Raw genomic sequence first — 22,640 nt, 5'->3', positions numbered from 1 at the left:
GACTCCACCTTCTCTCATTTTCTCTGTGGCTTTCTTCCATCGGTCACCCTAAACCTATCCTGAATTTTCCACTCTCCTTCTTCTGGACCTGTCGTAATCATAAACCCATTCAAGTACTTTCATAATGACTAGCTGTCATTTTATGTCATGTCTTGCTTTATCAACCAACCCTTCTCCCTTCTTGAATCAATTTCAAAACACAGTCAAAACAAAACAAAAAGCATAGTCTATGATTTCTCTTTCTCTCTCTCTTTCCTTCTCATGTGCCATTTATTCCTCAACCCACTACCGTCTAGCATTTACCCCCCTTACTCTACAGAAACTGCTCTTAGTAAGATTGCCCAAGACCTCGGGATCCCTGGGTGGCGCAGCGGTTTGGCGCCTGCCTTTGGCCCAGGGCGCGATCCTGGAGACCTGGGATCGAATCCCACGTCAGGCTCCCGGTGCATGGAGCCTGCTTCTCCCTCTGCCTGTGTCTCTGCCTCTCTCTCTCTCTCTCTCTGACTATCCTAAATAAATAAATAAAATATTAAAAAAAAAAAAAAGATTGCCCAAGACCATATCCCAACTGCCAGCCCTATATGACACTACAAACTTTACGTTATTTGAGCTACCTGCAGCATTTGATAATGTTGCTGTCTTTTTTTTTTCCATAAAATGCTTTCTCTGCTCTTTTATAATGCCAAGTTACCCAGGTTTTCTCACTGTACCTTATTTGTTCTGTCCCCTGTATTAGCTCCTTTTCTCCTTTTCCTTCCTTCCCTCCCTTCCTCCTTCCTTTTATTCTTCTTCTTCCTCTTTCTCTTTTTCCTCTTCCTCCTCTTCTATTTTATCTATCTAGACACTGGTGAGCATCAAGGCTCTACTTACCTTTCTCTACACCAACTTCTTGGATAGGCTCAATATTTTCATAATTTTAACCACCAGTATTAGTAGTCTATTGCTATATCATAAATGCTTTAATCCTCAACAACTTAATAATAAGCATTTATTATGGTTTCTGTGGGTCAAGAATCAGAAAGAGGTTTAGCTGAGTGCCTTTGGCTGAAGACCTCTCATGAGGTTGTAGTCAAGCTGTTGGGCAAGGCTCTAGTTTTATCAGAAGGCTCTGTTGGAGGAATGGTGGAGTGTGGGGGGGAGATCTTCCAAGCTTACTCACAGGTTTTTTTCACACCAGCTGGGTCTCTTCACAGGGGCTGCCTCATAGCTAGGAAGCCGGATTTCGCCAAGATGAGCAATCCAAGAGGAACTGATAAAGACGGCCCAAGGTAGAAGATACAATACTTTTATAACACAATCTTGAAGTGCTATCTCACTGCTTCTGCTGTAGTTTACTCATTAGAAGTGAATCAGTTCGTTCAGCCTTCCTCAAGGGGAGGAGATTACACAGGGTGTGAAGTCAATAGATGGGGATTTTAGGGACCATCACAGAGACTGCCTACCATGTCACCTGTACATTGATGGTCCCATGTCTGTTTGTATCTCTAGGTACCTCCAGTGAGTTTTAGACTCATATACTCACTGGTTTCAGGCAGCCCTCTTTGGATGACTCATGGACATCTCAATCTCAATGTATCCCAAAGAAAACTTAGGTTTTCCTCTCTATATAAGTATGACCGATTTTCTCCTATTTTCCAAATATGGTACAACCACAAACCCAGGCATCCTAGTTAGAAGTCTAAAAGGGACACTTCATTTTCCACGCTCCTTGATCCTATCCTGATATAATCAGCCTTTATATCCTGAATTTATTTGCTTCATATTTTCAGCCTATTTCCATTCTTTCCAATCCTTTGCCTCTTAAACAAAGTTGAGTTGCTCATTCTTTTTCATCCAGATCCCTGAAACAAATCTGGCTCATGAGCACTACAGCCTAAGTAACACTGTCCAGCACACTGCATTTAGTAGGTGCTCTCTTCTACTCAGGTTACGAGAACAAAGATGGACACAGAGAAGGGCTGAAATCTGTAATGAGCACTCTGTTGCAGGGCTGTTGCTGCTGCCATCACTGGCAAGGATGATGATGATGGTGGTGGTAACGATAATATGTGATGAATTATACCATTTCTATAATAAAATGTGAGGCTCAGTCTCAACCATGGATCTAAACAAGTTATATCTATATACTGAGACTTCCAGTCCTTGTCAGAAATGCCAAAAGCACGAGTTCCTATGCCACGTGTCATCATCTCTGTTTTTGCACCTGGATGCTCAGTTAAGGCTGAGTCCTCAAAATAAACTCTGTTTTTGAATGAGGAAATCATCACAGTATAATTGGAGCTGCTGAAGAGCCTGAGATGTCATTCTAATTGAACACTATTCTGAAGTTTTCCCCAGTGATCTAAGAAGTGGTACATCTAATCAATCATCTAATCAATGATTTAATCATTGTTGATGTACCCATACACAGAACCTCTATATATGTTTTCTCCAGGCTTCCAATTCCGTCCTGTCTCCTGTAAGGACATGAGCACTTCCTCAGAGGTGAATCAACTAAGTCATCACCACCAGCCCATGCTCAGCAAAGAGAGAGCCATGCTAGAAAAGCTATGAGATAGATACTATCACCCAGCGGCAGCAGCCAGCCCTATTCCTGCCTGTGAATTCAATGGACTTCCAAATGCAAAAAGACAGTTGGTGCCTTAGGACAAATTTAGCTGTGGCTGAGCTAGATCATGGATGGTTACTAGCATGAAAATTCATTCATATGACTTTGGAATATAATACCTGACACAAGATATATCGTGGCTGCCATGCTCCTATCCTAGATAAGGACACAGCAGTAACAGATGGAGGAACAAGGCACTTATCTTGTTAGTTGATGGATTTATCTTTTTTTCCTCTTTCCTACATATTCCATAGTGTTTAGTGAGTGGTGGTTTTTACCGTGCAGCATATGGAGAGTGAAATGATTTCTTTTCTCCCTCCTTAATTCAATAAGAACCAGAGTGGAGGATAAACAGCTTGTTGTGCTAGAAAAATTTCCAAACAGTGAAGAAAACGTCAAACTGCCTTTTCTTCTTTTTGTGGTTGGGATTTTAGTTCTGGAAAGCATTTCTCCCTCAGCAGGAATGGAAATGAGAGTGCTTTGCATGATTAGGATAATGGCACATTCACGGTCTCTGGGCTTTGGTTGGGGACAGCATCCGCTCATTCTAAGCGTATGGCCAACGAGAATTGTGCTTAATAAGGGGAAGGGAAGCAATGCTCTGTAATCGAAATGCTCTTGACATGACTAATTACAATGGCCTGAAGAACTGTGCTAAGTTCTACTTTCTTCTTCCAATACCCCTCAAAAATAACAGTAAAGAAAAAATCAGTATAGACAGATTAAACAAGAGAGAAAACGTCAGCAGATGAAATATGTCGAAAAACTGCATAGGATGGAGAGCAGATGAATGAATAGTAACTGATTTAGCCACGCAGGGAAAGTTAAAACCGCAATGCCTGGATGGGAGAAGCCAGCTGATTCAGGCTGCGAACCTCTAGAAATACTCACCATATATTTATGGAGGCTGTGGTAATGGATGAGGCAGGAAACAAGGATACTGTTGAAAGTCTCTATGAGGAAAAGTCATCTTCCCTAAATCCTCTCTCAGACTGGGGAATAAGACTTCTATCCTGGTAAGAGATGAAAAGCTTATTCCCTAAGTAGTGTTTTTGTTTGTTTGTTTGTTTAAAGATCTTATTTATTTATTTGAGAAAGAGAGAGAGAGAGAGAGCAGGAGGGAGAGGATGAGAAATCTCGAAGCAGACTCCATGCTGAGTGCAGAGCCCTATGCAGGGCCCGTCTCAAGACCAGAAGATCATGACCTGAGCTAAAACCCAGTCAGATGCTTAATGGACAGAGCCACCCAGATGCCCCCAGAATAGTGGTTTTTAAACAGCAGGGGCAGCAGTGTCTGGGAACTTGTTAGAAATTCAGATTCACAGGCCCAACTGAATTACTGAGTCAGAACCTCCGTGAGAGAGGCGAGGCAATCTATGTCATGACACACATTAAGTGTGAGAACCATTAGGGGACAAGGCACAGTAGAATCAGAGACAAGCACAACTGAGCATATTGGAAGAGTCTTCTCTGAAAAAGATACCCACAAGGATAGTGCAAAGCTGCCAAGACGTGAGGGTTCCCCAACAAAATGTCTGCTCCTCAGTATTAGCTTACAATGAAGCCCTCTGGTCAGCATGGTCACATACACACTTCTAAACTGCTGCTAAGCACTTACCTTCCCTCAAAATACAATAAATAGAAAATAGCAAAGAACTCTTAGAAACTTAAAATGCTATAGCAAAAGAAAAAATCTTAAATAATATTAAGTTTAAACATAGTATGATCAAGCTGAAGGACTCTTCCAGAAAGGAAAACAGAAAGATAGAAAATTGAAATGAGAGAATAATTTTTAAAAATACAATGTCCATTTAATGGGACTTCCAGATGAAGAAAGGGAAGAAAACCAGAGGAAATTAACAAATAAATACCAAAACATGTTTCCAAAACTGACTGAAAAGGAATTCACCAAGTACCCATGAGAGCAAATTAAAAAAAAAAAAAAAAAAAAAAGCCCACACCAAACCACTGTATAAAGAAATTCCAAACTACCAGGGGTAGAGAGAATTGCCTAAGACCTTCCTAGGAAAAAACATAGATCACAGAAAGAATCAGAAATCAGAGTGGCACATTTCTAAGCCGGCCCCCCGGAAGCTACAAGATAATGAAGAAAATTCTGAAGTAAAAACATTTCGAGGTGAGAATTCTGTATCAAACCAAACAGCCATCACATATGAAGAAAGACATACGAGATCTTTCAAACAAGCGGGTTGTCAACGCTTTCCTCAAGAAGTAACTGCAAAGTGTCCTTCTCCAAAACAAGGGAGAAATGAAGAAAATGGAAGCCACAGGAAACAGGGATTCCACACTGGGGAAGGGGCGCCGGAGGACGGCAGGGGGGAGTGCCTGGGTGAGAGCTGTGAGTGGGCCTGGGGAGCACCCCACTCAGACAGCTGGGATTCTAGAAGATAGGGTCTAAGAGGAACACTGCAAACAGCAGCAATGAGAAGAGCTAGGCCACTTCATGCGTGACACCTTTGTGCAGTGCCACGGGAGCAATTCTGGAGAAAACAAGCACATTCATACACACACACACACACACACACACACTACTATTACGTAGTAATACGTACTACTACACACGTACTACTATTACGTAGTTCCAGGAGATGTAACAGGCTGTATAAGAGAGCAAATGGAATAATAATTCAGTTGATTTGATTTGCATTCTATTGACAATCTGAATATTGACTACTGATCAACCAGAATCATGATGTAAAACTACATGTTAGGAAAATATGATGAGGAAATGGAACAGGGGGAGGGGTATGAGAGTGCTAAATCTGCACTTTCCGTCGCAAATGAGCGCGTGGAATTTATGAAACAGCTTTATAAGCATGCTACTTAGAAATATGGAGGTAAATATCCGAATATACAGATGGCAGTTGAAGATGGTTGCCTTTGGAGAATGGGATTCTTGGATGAGGGGCTCGAGGCCAATTGTTTTTTTTCTTGAACTACACTTGTAGGACTTTTGATATTTAATTATTTTGAGAAAAATAACAATCTTTTTCAAGGCCTAGATTTGAGGTCCTCTGACCCCTAGTCCTAATTCTACTATGTCTTAGTGATGTGATCTTGAACCATTCATTAATCTCTCCTTGCTAGGCCAAGAGTTCATCTAACTGCCTTCTCAATATAATTGTCACTTCCTTAAAAAGGCCTTCTCTGATACCCTCCAATATAAAGAAGTTCCTCTGACCATTTCTCTCATAGAAACTTGTTCTTCTGAGAAATCATCACATTTTTTAATGAGAAAACTATTCATGTATTATCTATCTCCCCCCACTAGATTGCAAAGTCCATTGAGGGATGGGTCATGGTTTCTTAACTATTATTTCTCAAAAAAAAAAAACAAAAAAAAAAAAAAACGATTATTTCTCTGGTGCCTAGCAGAAAATAAAGAAATGAATGAATTTGTCTACATACAAGTTCATCAAAAATGGCAGAGACCTCCTTATAGAGGAATTAAGTCTTCCCCACCATACCCTCTCTCTGCTATAGTGTTATTACCTGTAAGACTTCCCACTAGTCTGAAATGGGGGCTTGGAAGTGCAGGGGGTGGAATTCTCCTTCCCCTCTAGGTAGATTCAAAATCCCCTGCATTTACCAAACATTTAAAAAATTCTCAAAAAAAATCATTGATTGCAAAAGTGTTTCTTCCTTGCAATTTAATTTTATAAATACCTTTCATCAGTCTTCCTTCTACCACCCAAAAGAAGAAAGTTCAAGAAAGAGTAGTGCGGGAGGTGGGGTGATATGGGAGTGGTGGGTGATGGGGGCAGGTAGGGAGTTGTAGGTGTAGCAGTGGAGGAGATAGAGGTTATGGGGGAGAGGTAGGCAGGGGTGGGGTGTATGGGGGAGGTCAGAAGTGGAGGAGGTGGGGAGAGTGAAGGTTCTGGAGTGGGGAGGAGGAGGTGGGGAGGGGGAGGGGGCAGTTGGGGTGATAGGGGACAGAGGAGTGTGGTGGGGAGGTCAGGAATGGGAGGATTGTGGGAGTAGGTGGGGAGTCATGGGGAGTGGTGTGGGGAAGGTGGCCTGTGGGGGGAATAGGGGCCTCCTCGCTGGTTCCGTCCCCCCAGGGCTCTCCTTGCTGTGTGGAAACTCCCTGGGGAGCAAAATGCCCTCACTCAGATCAAGAGATCCACACGTGGTTCTAGGCTGCATGGAGCCTGGGGAGGGTCACCTGTTCATCCGTGAACTGGGCGTAGAGACCAGCCCACTTCATCCATGTCTCGGGGGGCTTGTGAGAATCAAAAGAGATCATAAGCATTTACTGGGTTAGGTGTGGACTGAGGGGCCAGCTGCACACGAGGGCCTGGCAAGCTCCTGGGCATAAGCATCTCTGGTGCTCCTGCAGCTTCACACCAGTGGCAGGAGGCAGATAAGCACCTCATTAACCTAGACTTGCCTTTGCTTGAAGGCATCTCCTCAAACTTATCCACCGTCCTTCTCCGCCACCTTCCTCGAAGCGAAGTGTGAGCGTGTGAGCAGGTGTGTGTGCGGTGGGCGGGGGGTGTCGAACAGGAATAAAATATCAGGGGACAGCTGCCTCCCCCCAGGGCAGCAGCCCTCGCAGCGCTGGGGGGATTGTTCTGCTTCTGATCCTCTCGGGCTTTCTGGTCGCCCCCCACTGCCCGCCAAGCCCGAATGAGAAACCATAGGCCTCGGCAGCGGTCCCCGGCAGGAAAGGAGTGGCCGTAAACACAGACAGGTGCCACTGATAAACAGCAAAAGGCACACGTAATCAAGCCATGGGGATGTTTGCAGGTCTCCGCGACACTTTGCACCGAGCTGAGCTGCTACAAATCAAGCTGATGCACATCTCCAAAGTCCATCTCCCCGCAGCACAGGAGACCGCAGTGGCCCCAGGGGACAGCCTGGCTGAGAGGGAAGATCCTGACTGCGACCTGCAGGGCGGGCGACAGGCTATTAGGTGGCAGATCCTGCTGGGAGGGGAGGTAGCAGTCTGGGGGAGCGGATCACCCAGGGGGTGTGGCCCGGTGCTGACACCTGCAGGGAGCACGTCCCCCAGAGGACTCGAGCAGGGCACCTGGGGGCCCGGCCTGTCACCTGTGTTCTTGCCTGCCGAGCGCTGTGATAAGGTATGGGACAGGTGTCTTGCTGAAGGAGAACCATTTAGCCCCGACGAACTTGCTTCCCTTCCCTGTAATCAGTCTGGATCTCTGGCCACTGTCGCTCTCAACCCGCTCGGGGCCTTCTCTCATTTTTCTGACCGCAGCTCTAGTGGCACTGTGCGGCCTGGGAGCAAAACCCTGAATTTCAGACCTTCCTCTGCTGTTAAGTGACTTGGCAGCCCAGAGGAAGCCGGTTCCCTTGCCTGTTTGGGGTTCAGGGGTTTGTACCTTCCATGTTCCAGCACCTTCCCATCCGTGGCTCTCTCGGATTATCCCCTTCCCCACCGTGCACATCCCCACACCTTAGACTTTAGATTTTACTATAGTTTCCTCAAAGCTCCTTTCCTACAGCCTTTACAGGGTTGGGGACCCCTATAGGCCCTCCTACCACATTATATTTTTGATGTGTTGCACTTACCACAATTTTAATTAAAGCACTCCTTGCGGCTGGGCTCTGCCCATCTGTGGCCTCTGCGCGTAAGCACGACCAGCTCTACGGCACATCCAGGGCTGAGCGTAGTGAAATGCATTCCACAAATGCACAGGAATGAATGATTAAATAGCTAGCAAGATACTTTTTGATCACAGCTGAAGAATTTCATACTGTACAAGGTACCAGGAGCGTGGTGAACAAGATACCACTCGTATCCTTCAGAAATTCAAATCACGTTTGAGGCACGTAGAGAAGTCAACCAACAGCGGCCCCGTCAGCACCATGGTCAGGGTAGGATCAGAGCGCCTTGGGACACATTGGAGGGAAATGCAAGCTATTTGTGGAGATGAGGAAAGGTTTATGGCATGAACTCCTAACTGTATTATAAATCCCACTGAATAAGTACATTAGAGCAATACTATTGAGAAAAAAACTCTGGTGATACAGAGAGTAAACAAAAATGTAAGAACGTCTTTACATGAGACACCCCTAGCTCAGTAAGTGTTCACACAGCATGTGTGGAAATGCCACAGCTGTCGATTCAAGTGGCTCTATTTTTTTGTGAACACATTAGTGTTCTCTATTTTTTTCACTTGTTTCAACACTCTTGTTTAAGTAATATAACTCATAAACGTTTTTATAAACGTATTTATAAGTTATAAATTTATTTCTGTATTACTGTGTGTCTTTAGTATTCATAATTATCATCAGCTTTACAGACGATTACATTAAAAAAAAAAAAAGTAATGATGTCCAGAATCTGGGCTCATGGATGACTTGAGAAAACACGTAGAGCCCTCACTGAATTCTTATAACAGGTAACATATCCCTATTTACAGATAGGAAACTGAGGCTCAGTTGGTCCTTGCCCACATCTTTGGAGTGAGAGAGAATCCAGGTGTTTTCTCCATCTCTCCTGTGCTCTTTGTATCCCTTTCTGAGGAGGCTGTCTCTCTCTTTTGACTGTCTTTCTACTGCATGACTCGGGGAATCTGTACATCTGTTTTCAGCTATCCTCTTCATCAGCCATAAAAAGTATTACCATCACCTTAGTCTTGCATGAGAGCCCTTGGCAGGAACAAACAACATCTACCTTTAAGACATCAAGGTGGAGAAACAGTCCAAGGAAGTGTTTGCCACTATGCCAACTGTTTCAAGGAAATCAGGTTCAGGAAAGAATGAGAAGCTTAGTCAATGATAAGGTCATGGCTGTCCAGGGGTCACAACAAAAGCTGGTTTGCAGGATGCTGAGAAACAAGATTTGGAGACTTACTTTCAGGAAGATTCATTGTGAAGCAAAGTGAATGGGAGGTGTGAGCAGAACATTGGGGAGACAGGGGGCATGGAGGTGAGATCTAATCCTATTCATGATGAATTAATGATTTCTTTAAAGATGTAATTATTTATTTATTCATGAGAGACACAGAGAGAGGCAGAGACACAGGCTCACAGAGAAGCAGGCTCCAATGTGGGACTCGATTCCAGGACCTTGGGATCATGCCCTGAGCCAAAGGCAGATGCTCAACCGTTGAGCCACCCAGGAGTCCTGAATTAGTGATTTTAAGCTGTCAATCTGCAGATTTTCAGATTCATCTGCCTTGTGGTTTTCTGGAGACCATATATCAAAAATGCTGAAGACTGAGGGTAGCATCCTCCCCAGACTCGCATGTCAAACCTAGTTCTCCACGTGATAGTATTAGGAGGTCAGGTTTCTGATCAGGTCATGAGGGTGCAGTGCTCATGAATCAAATTAGTGTCCTTATAAAAGAGACTCCAGAGAGCTCCCTGTCCCCTTAAGCCACATGAGGACACAGCGAGAGGATGGTTGTCTGCGAACCAGGAAGTGGGCCGTCCCCAGACACTGAATCTGCCAGCACTTTGATCCTTGGACTTCCCACCCTCCAGGCCTGTGGGAAATAAGCTTCTGGTGTTTACAAGCCACTCAGTCTATGCTATTCTGTTAAAACAGCCTGAATGGAAGAAGACAAAATGGTCTCACTAATATATATATACATATATATAATGATCATTTCCCTCCTTCTTGTCCCTGGATCTGAAAAGGTAAACTGAGAAGCTATAACTTTTAAGACATTCTGATCTGTCTGTTGGATCTCTGTCAAGGATCCACCCTTCTCATCTCAGAGATTCATTTGGTTTGCTTTGGGGAATACGAAATGACTTTTCTTCCAGTTACCAAAACAAATCAAAATAAAACAAAACACAAAAAAAACACGAACTAGATACCTTGACCTGTCAGGTGCTAGTCTTTTGTTTCAAAACTGGAGAAGCTGGTGAGATCCCCACTAACCTGAACTCTGGGAAAGCAGCATATCTAGTTTATCCAAGGTCAAAGTCTATCTCCTCCTTGGCAGACCCCCACCACCACCAGTCCTGCGCCTTCCTCCCCTCCACCTCTGAAGGTCAAAGGGGTAAAGACCAACTCGGGGGAAGATAATAGAGTGACAGCACCTCATAAAAGGGAAATATAAGGATCGAGGCACAGTGCTGCCGGCCAGATTAGGTGCTTCTGTCGATACGGTGAAGAAGAGTAATGTTGACCCTGTGAACTCAATTTGCTTCACTGCTTTACACTTAAGAAAATACTCCAGTTCTTCCTCTGCCTTTTGTGCCCCAAGAAAGCCCAGTGGCTGCAGCTCTCTGCAACCTGCCACCTGCCTACTAATTTAGTCGTTGAGCAGGGAGGCCTAGTTCTGACAGGTGGGCCTTCTGACAAGGGGAGAATGGATATCAGGGTCTCTGGCCTTTGGGCCCAAGCCCAGGCTGATTTCATTTCAGATTAAGAGCTGCTGAAATGCAGCAATCGATAACTCAGCTCTTTTGTTTGCTTGTTTTTTCCAAGTCCCCAAAGAGATTAGATCTGATTTCTCAGACCTTTAGCAAATTTAATTGTTTTTTATTCACAGTTGCTCAATACAACTCTTTAGAAGCTGGAAGCAGGGAAATTCTCCCCCTGCATACTGGGTTACTTTGGAATAAAAAGCGAGAATTCCTCAGGTGGGCCGAGGATCACAGGATCACGTCAGCGTGACGATGCACTCACTTCCTGGTGTCCCTGGTGTCATGGCTCACCGTCACCCTCCCACCACCATCCCGGACAGATTTCTCCTCCTTACTCATAGAATCAGCAAAGAAAACTGTGAACACGAAATCAAGAACTTGTACTCTCACATCCCGGACTTCATCCTGACACTCAATCTGAAGGGAAAGATGACCTCTTAGCCAAACAGGACACTTCTGGGGATAAGGAAGGAGAACATGGCTGCAAGCCCTCCATGATGACTTCCAAGAGAGTGACACTCACAGGCTGTGAGCAGTAAAAGTCATTGGTCTCTGGCTCAGAGACTGCCCCAACTATGATCCTACGTGGTGAGATAGAGTCCTACTTGGTGAGAACCCTAATTCGTTGCACATACCTTAATGTCTTCACTGTTTTACTGTTTTCATCAACATTTTACTATTCCCAAACCTCTTGCCCAAAAAAGAGAACAGTTGCAAATAACTCCAGGAACTCCCTGAAAGACACATTTTGTTATCAATAAGAAAGGACAGACCCTACCCCAAGACTCTTTGTGTCTACTAACCCTAACCAATTATATTATGACCCTTATGGATCCTAATCAGCCTCTCCTTAGCTCTCACATTGAAAGACCCAGATAAAGCCAGGCTTGAACATCTCAAAAAGTAGCTTAAATCTGCCTTTCTACCTCAGAAACGATAGGAAGGCTATGTAGAGATGGTGTTCTCATTACCATAGGCAGTGATGAACATGGTTTTCCCTTATTAACAGGGTATTTTAGTGATTTTTGGAGGGAAGCCAGCATTCGACCCTATCTTCTGTTAATGATAAAAAGAGACAGCAGGCTTAAAATGGAGTCACTTGTGTTAAGCCCCAAGTCTGCAAGCCAAGACTTAATATCTAACCTAATTACAGTTTCAGCCTCTTCCAGGAATGTGACCTTTAACCAGTTAATCTGGAATTAGCAGGTCCCCACTAATGAAGTAATCTGCATGACAGGCCCCGCCCTTCCCCCAAAGTAAGGTGACCTTGCCTGAAGTAATCTACTCTATTAGAACTTCCTTTTTCTGCCCCCCTCCTGCCTATAAAAGCTTTTCATTTTATACAGATCCTTGGACCTCCTTCCTATTTGTTAGGTAGAATGCTGCTCAACCGATAAATCATTGAATAAAGCCAGTTAGATCTTCAAATCTACTAAGTTGAATTTTTAAAAACATATTTGGTGGCAGTGGTGAGATTTGAAGCAAATTCCTGATGGCATCGGGGGACAATGAGAAACACAGATATGGTTTCCGCAAACACTTTAGGGATATCTGTCTTTTTCCCCATTTCTGAAGGCTATGAGTAAGTTTCTTTTGATTCTGAGCTCTGCTCTCTTTGTGTCAAGTGCCCAATATAATTGGCTTCCCAGTCAGTTCCACGCTGGGAGCTTCTGGTAGTTCAGGCTGCAATTCTTGTTGAATTAGTAGAAAACCCCAGCCCTTGATTCTATCCCAAGATCTACATAGGAACTGTTAGTGAGAATTTTCAGTTCTCCCATTTATGTGGAGGGCCCAGTCCATGTTGCCCATTTGTTGAGGTCTGTTGATTCAATCCTTAACCTAGCCCAAGATTCCATGGTGAGACTTGGTGGTGGTGTGTAAAGGGCCTTCTCTTAGACAAAATGCTGTAATATCTCTTGGTTACTGCGGAAATATTAAGGTTTGCATATTTATTTGTCTTGATCTGTGTAGATAAAGGCTATTGCTAATGGAAATCTCAGAAGCAGCTGCAAATCTGGTAAGCACAGATTTAAAAGCTGCTAGGGCTCCCACCATGTAATCCAAATACTCCTATCTTTTTTTTTTTAATATTTTATTTTATTTATTCGTAGAGACAGAGAGAGAGAGAGAGAGAGAGAGAAAGAGAGTGAGGCAGAGACACAGGCAGAGGGAGAAGCAGGCACCACACAGAGAGCCTGACGTGGGACTCGATCCCAGGTCTCCAGGATCACGCCCTGGGCTGCAGGCGGTGCTAAACCACTGAGCCACCGGGGCTGCCCCAAATACTCCTATCTTATAAAAAGTTGGTCACAGAAGAGGTTATATTGACACCAGGTCACCCAACAACCTCAAGAAAATTCTTGTGGAACAAGGTACACTGTGAAAATATTACACATTTTCTTTCCCAACCCAGTGGTCCATCCCTTTTAGGTATTAGTTTGGCCTTGAGGGAGCTAGCTAGCTAATTAACTAAGTAAATAAATAAAATGGGACCCTTAAAATCCGAAGAGGTAAGCATGCCACCCTTTAGCATACCTGCTTATTTTATTTCTAGGAACTATGGTACTGGAAGTTAGAAATATCTATAAAAATGTCAAAATTGGGATGCCTGGGTGGCTCAGTGGTTGAGCACTGCCTTCGGCCCAGGGCATGATCCTGGAGTCCCAGGATTGAGTCCCACATTGGGCTCCCTCCATGGAGCCTGCTTCTCTCCCTGCCTATGTCTCTGTCTCTGTCTCTGTCTCTCTCTCTGTCTCTCATGAATAAATAAATAAAATCTTTTAAAAAATGGCAAAATCTTACCAAAGACAACTAGAATTACAATAGTCATTGTGGGGAACATTCCAATTAGACAAGATCATTCATTTAAGAAGGATACTTGAAAGCAAGCATTCCTAAACTAAACAAATAAAACGGGATACCTATTTTAATATCTAAGATTTAATTTAAAGCTTCCAAAAGGCTTCAAGATTCCAAAATAAACCTAATAAAAGTTTCATAGCAAGAGTGTAATGAAAAATTAAAGATATAAAAGGCATCTAAAAGAACACCTAGGCCTCCCCCATTATTTCCTCTTCTAAGACTCTAACATTAAAATACCAGCCCCAAAATCGATATCTCATTTTTATTCAACTGACACACTGGAAAAAAAGATTGTCCTCAAAAGTTTTGTGTAAATTCTTCAACACCAACTTGAATGACTTCGCATCTACATTCAAAGGAAGGCCCCATATGGACCTTTCCCAGAGTACATGGAACTCTGGTGGGTTTTTTGGTAAAATGCTATGTGATTCCCTTTAACAACCAGGGGAAAGTAAAATTATTCAAAACTTTAGAGGCATTTACTTTTGTTTTGTTTTAGGCCTCCTTCCCTAAGCTAATGTACCCAGAGGGAAAGAGAAACCCTGTGAAACTTTGGTGAAAGGATTTACTAAACCATTCCAAAGACACTCTAAATCCAGACAGAAATCTTTTGATTTCCATCTCAGTTGGAAATCTTTTCTTTGGTGTGTGTCGATGTGTATGATTGTGCTTGTGTACACACACACACATACACACACACATACATGCACACATACATACAGATACATAGAATAATGTGGTTAGATGTATAGATCAATTTATGATGTCATTTAAGTGGCAACCTAATTTTTTGAGGAACCGAGAACAACTGTCCTTATCTTACAAATCTTGGCAAAACTAGAAATGCACTTCTAGAACACAATTGAAGCTCTTCTATTTCTTTTTACCAATCTCCAAATCTCCCCTATGTATCTCAAAAGACCTGTAAATATTGGCCTTGGAAAACTAAAGTTCTCCTTGGTGGAACATGGATTCTCTCCCTATGCCTTCGAGATGTAAATGGTAACATATCTAGGCTGTCTATTTAAAGTACACACTTCAGGGAGATAAGTCTTATCAGAAGGAGAACAAAAAGGGAAAATAGCATTTGAAACTTAGATGAATAAAAATCATGTATCTTCTCCACAAATATTAGTAGAAAGCTTTAGCCATCTGAGCAGCTACTTTAACTTGTTCCATATACCAGAAAAACTTAGGTCCAACTCCTTTAATAGGTAGTGACTTATTTTATTATACTTAATTCATAGCTAAAATTTTAGAATGGGAACTATGAGTGTGTATGTGTATGTATGTGTGTGTGTGTGTGTGTGTGTGTGTGTGTGTATTTCTCTAGATGTGTAGGTATTTCTGCCTCCAAAGGGTATTACTAAAATTAATTTGTAAAAGAGCTCTATTTAATTGCCTTGAAGAGAAATAGGGCTCACATGAATAAAGGATTCCTAAAACTCTCAGAAATATGCTAGAAACTAACTCAAATGCTTTTCAAGTTCATGTGATCTGAAATAATCTTTGGTAAATAAAAGCTAGTTTAAATTTGTTAGATTGATTAAAATAGGTATGTCTTCAGAATTACCAGCATTAAAAATAATGCAGACTTATAACATTATTCTACTTGGGTTTATTAGTCAAATAAATTCATGTTATCTCTGTTACAAAAATTTGTCAGCAAGAAAAATATCTTGGGATGATGGCTAGCTTTATCTAATAATGCCTCATGTAGTTTTTATTGGTAATCTAAACATAATTTTTGAGAACAAGTATAAATAGATATAAGTGGATGAAAGTTTTTAGTTGAACTTGTTAAATAGTTTCCCCAAATCTTGGTAACCCAAAACCTTAAAGATATGCTAAATTAAATTAAATTATATATAGTCATTAGATATCCATATCTTTCCAAATAAGATAAAATACTAAAACATTACTGAACATAGGTTTATCTACTTTTGGCTTCCTTTTAGAAAAAAATATTTTGGTATATTAATAAATACGTATTGTGCTACACTAAATAATTTAGATAAGAAAGCATATGTTTCTAAAAATTATAAAAAATATTTATGATTTTTTTCTAGCCATATAATGCTAATGTAAAAAACAGTTCACAATTATTCACTTCTTTATTTTAACTGAAAATTAAGGTTCTCTGGGGTTAAAAATAAGGAAGATATGCAAGGAAAGTAAAATACATTTTTGGTAAAAGAAGTTCTGTGGAATGGAGATGTATTTTTGTTAATAGAAAAAAAAATAACTGTAACCTAAAGTCAGACTGGTTATTTCAGAATGAGAAAGAGAGAGAGAGAGAGAGAAAACAGAACAGAATTGTAGAAAATTTTTGGAAAAGGAATCCTGTGAAATGAATTGTATGTGTAGTCAACCTGACTAAGACTGGAATGAATTTATTTAAGTAAAAAAAAGAAATGAATTTTAATGTCAGAAGTATACTGGTGCAAAATTAAAATTGATTTTCTCTTTGTTAAAAGGACAACATTTTCTTGGACTTTTGGTTGGCTTTTGGTAACAGATTATGAAAGTTTTTTTTATCCTTTAAGTGATTTGCTAAGAAAGCAAAGATTTCATTTCTTTCCAAGATAACTTACTGTGTTTGATGTTTCTTTATCATCAAGTCTTTAATTACTTAAGAAAAGTGAGTATTCTCTAGCAAAAGAGCTAAGGTTGGTTTTGTTGGTTTTACAACTATTTAACTTTTCGTATTTACTTGCAAAGCCTTTAATTGTCACTATGGATAAAGATATAACTAAGTATTGTTTCACAGTAACTTATGATCCTATTTGATCAAATATTTTTTTAACCTTTTGATATTTTTGACAACCTTCCCAGAATTAAATTCCAAATGAAGTCCTTTTAACCTCAAACTAATTTTGGGATTTTTCAAAGGGTTCCAAGAACATCTCAAAAGATCCGTTCACTCTACTTACAAAAAGGAAAATTTTAAACTAATTAGACATATTTTATATGTTAAATTACATGGGAAGCATTGTCAAATAAGAAGTAATACTAAAAAAAAAAAAAAAAGAAGTAATACTAAGCCTTCTTTATGTTGCACTAGTAGAAGTAAGTTTTCCAGAAATTATATAAAATTCCTGAAGTCTAATATGTTCTAGTATAAAGTTATTATCATAATTTCACTTATCATTTAAAAATGTGTGCCACAAAAATAACCAACCGCATTTCCTTGTTAATTCTATTTTAATGAACTCTCATCAGATCTTTAACAATGGGCAGACAGTTACTGTTTTACTCAGATTCTTTTGCAAAAATGTTCCCAAGAAATTGCATTATTTTCAAGGAGATTAATAGAAAAAAACTTTAACAATTAGAGGTTTCTGATGACTATAAGATCATAAAACTGGATGTGAGGGCGATCTGGCTGCGACATCTGTCACCCCATTGATCGCCAGGGTTGATTCGGCTGATCTGGCTGGCTAGGCGGGTGTCCCCTTCCTCCCTCACCGCTCCATGTGCGTCCCTCCCGAAGCTGCGCGCTCGGTCGAAGAGGACGACCATCCCCGATAGAGGAGGAACGTTCTTCGGTCAAGGGTATACGAGTAGCTGCGCTCCCCTGCTAGAACCTCCAAACAAGCTCTCAAGAACATAAAACTGAACTGGGTAAAAATTTCTATGACTAATGGAAAATCTGAGTTCAAGCAGACCAAGTATCGATTACATGCGTCTGAATGAACTAAAGAAGATGCTTATAATTCTCTAGGACTTTTTGCTTGAAACACTGCTGATTATTTAACGTTTTATTTTTCCAGATTTAGGGAAAACTTTTCTTAAGATATCTATGACTTACAGCAATTTGGTAAACTATATCATTATAAACAAAGATGGAACATTTACTTTTTCTCCCTACTTGATTCTTGCAGAATTTGGAAACTCTTAAATATTCCTTTCATGGCAATATAATTAGTTATTTGCATAAGCTCAATAAGAATCTGTTCTCCTTATAACAGGACACGACTGGAAACATTGGCTACATTACATAAGCCTTGACTGGAATGTCGTATTCGAGAAAGATGTGTATAGACTCAGAAATGACCAGACAGCTTTAAGGAGCTGTTTGGAAAGATCAATTCAGTACCTTCTTTATAGAGTTTCTGGCATCCTTGCCAGGTGAACAGGGAAAGTCATTGCCTTGCAGGCCCAGGAAGCATAGGTCATGTGGGGGCACATCAAGAAGAAAGGAATTTACCCAAACCACAGTTATTAGAAGTAAAATCTAATGGTGAGTCCTTGGCTTAGCTTCTTGGCTTCAGAGGTTTTTAATAGTTCAATCTAAGATTCCTTTTTTTAAAGCTCCAGCAAAAGAGTCTTTAAAAAGAGCTTATATGGTCAATCACTACTTTTGCTGCACTAAAGTAAATAATCAGGCCAAGTTCAATGCAAACAAACTAGTTTCACTGTGATTTTCTTTGGTTAAAAAAAAAATGGGAGTAATTATAGAGAGAAGTTATGTTTGCACCTTTGTAGACATTTGATTCTAGTCTTGTTAATTGTCTTTGAGGTTTTGTTATATACCTGTAAACTCTTCTGGATCCTGAATTATTCTAGTTTCCTCAAATATCTGGCTATGATTATTCAAAGTAATGTTTCCAATTTTCTCCTACCCTTCTCATTTGGAATTATTAAGAATAAAGGGTGCCCTTGAATCTCCTTGGAAGGGACTATATCCGATACCCCTCACTCCCCAAATGACAGCCAAATTTCAGAGACATAAACTTTAGGTATACATCTCACATCTAAAAAAGACTCCACCTGACATCAATGTAGACTGCTTCCACCCAGGCCACTGGATCAAGACTTCCTATTTTAATGAACCACAAAACACTGTCACCTTTTCTTTCTTTCCTTTATGCTGGCATTGTCCTAGAAAGATAATACCCTCATCTGTATTTCCTAGGCCATTGCTAATGGTGTACCCTTTCAGACTGCTAGATTTGTCATCAAAAGTTCTGATAAATCCACTAACTTAGCAGGAGACCAAATTTATCTTTGTCTACAGTAGTTATCATTTTTCCTGGGCCTAGGGATGCCTATATGGCTAGCATATAACTGGGCAATGTCTCTTAGGTTATCTACTGTGCCCCTAACTATTTACAAACAGACTGAGACATATCTTGGGTCAACTTCTCTGAATCTAAATCACATCACTGATTGAGAAGAGACCTGTCAGGAGTTATTCAGGATTCTAGATTTGCCTCCTTTGCCAGGACCCTACTTCCCTGGTCAGGAGTGAGTACAGTGAGGCCATGATAGGAAAACTCTGCTTAACTCTTGAAATTACTCCCAAATCTGTTGTGAAAGCAGTAGCTGTCCAACAAAAGTCCTTAGACTCCCTGGCCAAAGTTGTTCTTCTAATAGGATAGCCCTTGATTATCTTTTAGCTGAGCAGGGAGGTGCCCGTGCTGTGGCCAACACTACCAGCTGTGCCTGGATTAACACTTCTGAGGAGGTTGAAATTGAGTTACATGAGATCACTGAGCAAGGCATTTGCCTTAAGAAAGTGACTCCTTCTATGGGGGTCTTTCTTTGAACTGTTGGATTTTGATTGGTTGGGTCTTGGGGACCATGACTCTGCAGTGTACTGCTGACATTGGGAATTATCCTGCTTATAATAGTCATAGTAGGCTCCTTGGTATGCTTTATTTTCTTAAGAGCCTTAAATCCATTTTCATAGATACTAACCACCAAGCAAATGATCTCACTAAGTCTGGAATAACAGAAAAGGAGCAAAGAAAATGACAGACTTAAAAATTGTGAATCTGAAGTCGTGTCTTGTGAGTATCACAGAGGTTAAGCAAAAAACATCATGACCTGTAAATGCCACACAGAGGATTAACAGAAACTGTGAGTACTACAGAGTAGGTACCTGAGAGTGGTGCTAATGCATTAAATTTTAATCACGTCTCTCAGTTAAGCTGAGAATTTGATCAAAATGAGGGAATTGGTAAAGAGAGAGAGAGAAGGCCAAAAGTGGAGTTACTTGTGCTAAGCCCATGTAAACAAACCAAGACTTAATATCTAACTTAACTGCAGTTTCAGCCTCTCCCAAGAATATGACCTTTAACTGGTTGAACTAGAATTATCTGGTCCCCACTGGTGAGGTAACCTGCATGACAGACCCTGATAATCCTACAGAGGAAGCAATCCATTCTTCTTTAGAAACTCCCTTTTTGCCCTCTTCTGTCTACAAAAGTGTTCTGTTTTATACAGCTCCCCAGACCCCCTTTCTACTCTCAAGAGGGGATGCTATCTATTTCATGAATCACTGAATAAAGCCAGTTAGACCTTCAAATTTACTCAGTTGAATTTTGTGCTTTTTTGGGGAACACTTCAGAACTCTTTCTCCACTCATTTTTAAGTTTTCTCTATCATGTTGTAGGATTTCAAATGTGTTTATTATTTACTTTAGTGTTTGGAGGCCTTAACATCAAAAGGCTGTTTTTGATTGAGATGCTTACTCCTGGACCATTTAGACCTGCTGGTTGGTGTGTGACTCTTAGGAGCTGTGGGAAGGTATTTGGAAACTACGGCTTTACTTTGAATAAAACCTTGCACATATGCAAATTTTAAAAATTATTTCATAACTCTAATCTACCAAAAAAAACTCCCTAAAAAAACCAAGTAACCCTCAAAAGGTGAGTGTCAAATATATCTACTTTAAAACTGAGAAAGTCTGTTCTATGATGGCTTCCCCAAGGCGTGAAGAGAGGGGACAAAATAAGAACTTCAAACTTTCCCACCTTAGTCCAGTGATCTTTACAACAATGGCACTTAAATTTGAGGGGAGAAGTGAAAAAAAAAAAAAAAAAGAAGAAGAAGAAGAACAAAAACAAGAGGTTACGAATAGAACTAAACTATTGCAAACCAGATACTAAATTATCATAGTGCTCCTTCTGAGGGAAATGCTTGTTCACAGGCTAATTAGGCATTTATCTGTAATAACTGGCCTGCCTGTCAGATGGGTCTAAGTGGTTTGTGCAGCCCTGAGAAATGGAAAATTCAGGCGTGCAAAACTTTTGCAGTATGGGGGCAGGCAGCCAGCATGCGCCCAGCCTGGTACAGTGTGAGCAGTGCCACCCTCCAGGCGGCCTCCACCCAGGCCTGTATGCAAATAACCTAGCAGGATACCAGGAGTCAATTGCTTTCCCATCTGCTATATTCTCTCTTTCTCTTTTTCTTAAAAACAAACAAACAAACAAACAAAAAACTGCAGAAATTCATACCACTCTGCATTAGTGCTTGATGTAATGGTGCAAAGCATTTTTCATTTATCATCATAATGCCAGTCAAAGGAACTCCTAATAATGTAAATGCAGGAGAAAAACCATTAGGGTTTATTTGCATGGCAGATTTGAGCTCATTCACCACTGAGGGTGTGAAGTGGGAGTCAGTGGCCAGGGCACCTCCCTAACCAGCTGGCCAAATGGACACGACATTCTAGCCTCTGCCTGGTGGAGCCTCAGAAAAATGGAAATGCCCATCTGAAAGACCTGAGCTGGGAATGCAGAGACTGCTGATGCTACTGGAGGAAATCCAGACTGTTCTACACATCCCCTGTCCTAGACGAGAGATGGACAGGTGCTGCATTCCGATCGGCAGCATAGAAGGGACCTGATATTTTATTATCCGGAGGCAAGTTGGATTTGTGGACGTCCGGCAGCCTGCCATTTTTGAGAATTCTGAGTTGGTGTCAGAGAGCACTCATGGTGTCTGAATAACTAGTGCTTTCCTGTCTGCTCAGCAGCAAACACTCCTCCGGGGGGAGTACCAAGCAAGCCCTTCACTCTTTGTACCTGGACGTGCCTACCATGCAGCCAGATACCATGAGAAGCTGAACAACAGCGTGGTCTCTCACTGAATGCACAAATACCCCGCACTTAGAGAGAGTCTACTCATCAGCACCTTTAGATATTTTAAAAACACATCAGCTCTATCTATCCCAGAAAATATCAAAAGTTAGGAAACTCAGGTATCTTGGAGCTGAATCTTTACTATAAATGGATTCTTCTCTAAATCGTCATAGCAGAACAGAAAGAGCGTGGAGTATGGAGACAGAGAGAACTGAGCTTAAATCCCTGATCCGACACCTCAGTTTTCTCATCTGTAAATAGGTGTTACATGACTCCCACCCTCTAGGGGTAACTGGAATGATGTCAGATAGTACCTCTCAAACTACCATGTGCGTGTGGATCGCCCGAGGGTCTTGTCCGAGGGCAATTCTGATTCAGAAGGTCTGCACGGGGCTTGAGGGACTGCATTTCTAAAATTTTCCTGAGCAAAGAGAATGCTGCTGGTCCTGGCACCACATTTTGACGAGCAAAGACGTTAGTGCACCAAGGACAACGCCTGGCCTATAACAAATGCTCAGCAAACACTGATCTTATTGATCGTTTGCTTCTTGCAGGCTACTTTATTCACTGTTACAAAATAGAAACAAGAACAATATGAGATACGGTCCCTGATCTTAGGCTGACAATTTATACAATATTCAACAACTATTTAAAATTTAGGGGAAATAAATTTCTCATGTAGAATGCATCAAATAAGCAAGCGGATTTTAAAGTGTAGGAGAAAGGAGTAAAATTAGCCATCTGCAATGACTTCCTGCATGCTGCCTCCTTGATTTATACTGGAATATATCTTTCTGAAGGACAGGGGAGGGAAGAGGGTTCTGATGAGATTTCCTCCCCAGACTAGTGCTTAAAATGGCTCAGGTTCCATATGATCTGGAAGAGGGAAAATGGGCCAATTTACTTTGGAAGATTCTTGCGAACTTCGG

The 22,640-nt window shown here is 41.3% G+C and overlaps 1 protein-coding gene across 1 annotated transcript in view; it reads right to left on the bottom strand.

Annotated features, from left to right (window-relative positions):
* The window catches only part of NTM (neurotrimin), a 941,158-nt gene that overhangs the window by 866,115 nt on the left and 52,403 nt on the right, over positions 1-22,640 (bottom strand). The window lies entirely within an intron of this gene.

Source organism: Canis lupus, chromosome 3 (assembly GCF_048164855.1).
Source record: "Canis lupus baileyi chromosome 3, mCanLup2.hap1, whole genome shotgun sequence".
NCBI classification, from domain to species: Eukaryota; Metazoa; Chordata; class Mammalia; order Carnivora; family Canidae; genus Canis; species Canis lupus.
This window is presented reverse-complemented; position numbering and strand designations above follow the sequence as displayed.